This window comes from Triticum aestivum, chromosome 3B (assembly GCF_018294505.1).
Source record: "Triticum aestivum cultivar Chinese Spring chromosome 3B, IWGSC CS RefSeq v2.1, whole genome shotgun sequence".
Classification (NCBI taxonomy): domain Eukaryota; kingdom Viridiplantae; phylum Streptophyta; class Magnoliopsida; order Poales; family Poaceae; genus Triticum; species Triticum aestivum.
Genome location: NC_057801.1, coordinates 767520236 through 767525588, shown reverse-complemented (window position 1 = coordinate 767525588; position 5353 = coordinate 767520236). Strand labels below are relative to the sequence as shown.

Below are 5353 nucleotides of genomic sequence, written 5' to 3'. Positions count from 1 at the left end.
TGCGAAACAGAGCGTGGCTTGGTTGGATGCAGCAACCGGCTCGGTCGATCGACCGGGGTGAGGAATTACTTATTCCTCATCCTGGATGTCTAATCTTTCCCTATCCTCCTCCTCCCTATATATATATATAGACACACACACACTAATAAAGCAGGGAGTGCTTCTGGTCGTCCGTCGTCGTCAATTTGTAAAAAAGTCCCTGTGATTTTCTATAATCAACCCGCGGTCCTTTTTAAAGTGAGAAAAACGGTTCGAGCCCAGATCTGGCCCGCCCAGCCCGAGTGCCGCCGCACATACGCCGCCACCACCAGCCCCGCAGAGCTCCCGACCCCGAACTCCTCCTCCTGTGCGCCTCCTCATCGGCCTCCTCGCCCGTCGTCCGGTGACCGGCGTCGCCGCCGAAGACCACCTATGTCACGCCGCCGCTCCACTGCCTTTTCTCTCTCCCCTCTCTCTCTCTCTCTAATCTCCTTGCCTCCTTCTCTCCAGGAGCACAGTGCCAGCACCATGGACCCCCATGCCCATTGCTCGAGCTCACCTTGGAGGTTCGAACGCCGCCACGGGACCTCCACCGGCCAGATCCGGCGCCTCCCTCCCGGATCCATGCGCCCTGCACCTCCTCTACCCGATCTGGCGCCGCCCAACCTGCCATGACCTCCACCATGGAACTCCTGTAGCTCGTCCCCTGCCTCCTCTTCATGTGCTCGAGGGAGACGCGCCTCCAGCGCATCGAGCACAAGGCGCAACCGCGCCAAGGTCTACCCCGGCCACCTCTGCGTCCAGCCGGCCTACCCGGGTAATGCTCGATCCAGTTGGGATGTGTACTAGCAGGTTCCCGACAACTATATTATACTCTTCGGTTGGGATTAGCTTTTGCTGTTACTGACGAGAATCAGTACAACTATGATGGACTGCTTTTCTAGAGCTAGAGCACTACAAAAGTAGAGATGGTCTTTCACGGCTACACAATTGGAATTGATCTCTGTTCATTCATAAATCATAATTAGTGTAGTTCAAGCAGAGTGTTAGGGCCATTGTAGTTTGTCTCATTAAATCAAGACTTCAATTATTAAATAATATTACAACTTATATGTAGATAACTTTTATTAACTTGATTTTCTATTTTGCAGGTCCCTGCAGTTATTTGTCATTGGATACTTTAGAAACATTCTGTAAATTGGTATCAGTTGCACACTTTTTGTTTATCTCCGTATCTATGATGATTACCCACTCCAAAGCATCCCCGCGTTAATCTGGAATAAAAGGAGAAGAGCAGAACCAGGATTTTTATTCAATGGTGGTTGATTAGTATGTATGATCCAATCAAATGTGTCCAGCTGTCCTCGTGTTCATCTCCAACCTTTGAAACTCAGTTTTCAAGTTTAGAAATCCAATATGTATATTCCAGTACATGATTTTATTTTATGATGGTTTATTTAGTAGGAATGATCTAATCAAACATGTCCAACTCTCCTGACAGTGTTCCTCTCCAACCATTGAGGCTCAGTTTCCAAGTTCTGACTTAGCATCAATCCATCATGTAAATTCCCAGTACATGACTTTATCTCGCAGTGGTTAATTTAGCAAAGGAGTTGTACCCCGTTGTTTCAAGCGGGTCAGGCGCCGCCTCTGTCTGCGAGGCTTCCACAAGTAATATAGTGGCGGCCTGGCGCCGCAAAAATTTGCTACCTCGACGCCATTCAACTTCCTCACCAGTCGCTCCTATGCCCACTCACAGGCAAGTAAAACTTTGCATCCTTCAATAATCTGCTATTGATCAAATACTCGTATAATTTATCTCAAGTATCACAGTCCAGATCATTAATGTATTGTTTGTGTTTCTATCATGCTAGATTTTGTTTCAAGTTCATTTCATGTGTAAGCAAATTTAGAGTGTTGAAGTCGTAGTGAATTAAATAACATTTGGAACCTTTGTCTAACAATCTTTGTCCAAGTCCAAGATGAATAGGGCAATCGGTTTTCCAAGATTGAAAATTCATGAATAAACAGTTGTGATGCAAATTTACAGAACCTGAAACTTGATGATAGTTACTTCAGTGTGCGCGCACCTTTTGCCATATTTTACGTACTGTACAACTACTTTGCTTTTGTCCGATGAAAACTGTTTGCGACACCTGGCAGCTTGGCCTCCTGGGAAGAAGAGACGAGGGAGAGAGAGGAGGTGAGATGGAGAGAAGAGAAGGAGGCGGGACAACTTAGACCAGTGTGGCCCTCACTTCATTACTGCTTTGCCTTGGTTGGCACCGGACACACAGGCCCCGCACAAGCGTGGTCTCGGATGTCTCAGCTATGGGAACACATTGCCGGATCACTCTCATCTATGACTGTTCCTATTCCGTGCATCATGCCACTCCGATGGTGTAAAGCTAGCTGTCGTGATTGTTTGGGTGGTGCACAGCCAGTGTTTGTTGGAATGCCTATGCGACAACAGGTAAGTGATTGACTTTGCAGCAACAATTACTGATGAATATTGCGAGCAGGTTCCTCTTTTAGCACGACCGGCTGAGTTCCTCAGTTAAAGATTTTTTTTTACTGAATTGGGATGCTTTGCCTGCATTTAAAGTGGATATTGTTGATTGATAAGTGTTGACAGTTACTAGCGTTGTTGATGTTTCATAGTATTTTTTTGGTAGCTCACAACCTCATGTAGTGCTTGAGAAAACCTGAGAATATTGAGAAGCTTCGTGTTGCGAGTGCGAGGAGATGAACAAGTACTTCTCTCACTGCAAGGTACGATCATCAGTTAGTGTCTACAATCTTCTTTCTCAGAAAATAGGGGATTTATATCAGCGTGCCATCACTGCAAGGAATCAACACCGTCTCAACGGCGGCAACAACGGATACAGAACAACTGATGCGGCCTGAAGTGGACCTCATTCAACCTTAATTCCAGGTATAGTAATAACTATCTTGCTGCTTAATTACCTCCGCTACTATATAGCCATTAGAACTGATCCACGTATACTGTATAGGTAATTAGCTTTTGTTGGGTCCAGTTGAGTATCTCCTGGTCTTTTGAACTTCTTTTTTCATGCACATTATTCGATGGTGTTTTGAAAAGGCATACGGCAGTTGTTGTTTTGGAGTTTTGAAACTATTTCTCTTGCTATTCTTGCCTCGTAGAAGGCAGGCAATGCGCGGCAAGCTATTTCACCTACTTGTTAGATATTGCATCCTTATTTATTCTCAACACATGACAAGTTGAGTTGTTTCTATTCATATATACTGTAGTAGGATACACACACGGATATTTTGTAATGTTGTAGCCAACAAAGAGGCACAAAAGAGCAGATGCAAGTTGCTGTCAACTGGCGCTCCATCTGGATTCGGAATTCATTTTCATATGGGATGCATTTTGTGCAGTAAAAAAACCATTGGCTAGGAAGAAATAAAATCATGAATTTCCAGCCAATCAACTACCAAATATAGGCCCTTGACAGCAGCATTAATTCTGTCTCATACTTAAATTTAGTTACGGCATGTTGGCTTAGGTTGTTCATATAAATTTTCTTATTAATTATGTGGCATATCACTTAATGAGGTTGCCTGTGTGGTATATGTTTGGGGCAACTCGGTTTTTTTCTAGAGGCCAGAGCTCAGTGTCTAATCGCATCAAAACATGCTGCTGTTTAGCATGATTGGCATAGCTTACAGTTTTTGTTAAACTGAATTAGCGAATATATGTTGCTTTTTCACGTGTGCACCATGTCATTTGAGACAATTTCAAGATCTTAGAAATTAGCCCCAAGCTTCAAAATTCCAACAAACTAATACAAAGATGAGATTATTCATTTAAAATTAGCAAGTTATGAGAGGAGGTTTTGCATAAAGTAATTCTACATGGTGTAAGATTACAATATTCATTGTAGCAAGATTTTCTTTCTAATCTGTGGCACCGTCAAATTGGACATCCATCATGGTTCATGACATTAGGCATCAAGGATAGAAGCATATATGTTGGATATCTATGACATAAAGATATTATCGTTTCAACTACTTGACCTATCAGTGTTTGGTTAGTTCAATCAAATTTATAGATTTACTGTTGATTGTTTGGATGGTTGGTTAGGAAAGTGAAAAGGAAACTCTTTGATGTTGACAACTTAGTTTCTCTGTGGTAATGACAAACTTCTTAATTTACTCACAAGTGAGGATCTGATGTCAGTTATTTTGTGGATCAAACCTGCCAGCAATGACCTTACTTGAACAATATCTATTCTGTGGGATCATACCGTTGCCAACGTGCCAGCAAGTAAATTTGTTGGCATTTTATTCTGTTTTAGGATAACTTTTTTTGTTGCTCAATAAAAGGAATATCCCTCTTCGTAAATCTATTATTTCGCTTTCCCATGAAGCTGTAGTTTCTCCAAATAATTTTGAGATTACACTAAGCAGAAGCTGCTAAACATGTCGTGGAAGCTGATGCAAAATCAAACAGTAAAGAGGAGGTTGCTCTGTGTTGCCATTGTTGTATGAATATAATGCAACCTTCTGCTACTGTATGAAGAAAAGTATGTGCATAACTGCATACTTGCAGGAATAGAAGATAGATAAATATGACCTTGCGTACAGATTGTTGTGTAGATAAAACTGACCTTGCTTACAGATTTTGTTGTATGTATTTTTTTTGTATAGTTGACCGAGATAGATAGAATATGGTAGAAGAAAGAGGTGCAGATTGTTGTATGGCCATATTGTACATGGTGATCATTGTTGTATTTATTTTACATAGATAGAATAATGATGTAGATATAGAGGGTTTTCGCATATGTACCAATTTTCATAGGAACTATGATTATGTATGACTGGTATATGGTGCACAAATCAGTCATATACTGATTTATTGCGTGTGGCATGTACTGTGTTTGTGAAGTGCGATGAGCAAACAACCTGAGTGGTTTTCTTCTTACTTGTCATGAAGTTTTGATGGATGAAGTTCTATACAATGCTTACTAAATTTTAGCGAGTTGACAATTTTCTGTCCTGTTGCAACGCACAGGCATCTGTCCTAGTAGAATTTCTATATACGGATTTGCTAAAACTCATTCGAATGTTTTTTTCTTTGGTTCATTCGTTTTTGTGGCCGTCAGATCGAAACGCTCCACGATTTGTGTGTCCAGGTGGAGACTTCGCCCGACGGGGTGGCGCGGCCCATGTGTTGTCCCGCTGGCAGCCCATCTGTTGTTTTTTGTTGTATGGGCTGCAGCCTCCTCGCACTTCCGTCGGACCCTGATGTGGATGTGCATGTGGATGGATCGGTTAAGAGAGAAGGTACCTATATACTACTACAATATACGACAAGACTCCTTTTTCTTCTTCTTATCGTTGGCGG

General features: G+C 42.3%; 1 long non-coding RNA gene across 1 annotated transcript; it reads left to right on the top strand.

Moving 5' to 3' along the window:
- Positions 1-832: 832 nt before the first annotated feature.
- On the top strand, positions 833-4456 carry LOC123072300 (uncharacterized). The gene is made up of 2 exons (XR_006434988.1): positions 833-2914; positions 4417-4456. It is a non-coding gene; the product is annotated as an uncharacterized lncRNA (long non-coding RNA).
- Positions 4457-5353: the final 897 nt, after the last annotated feature.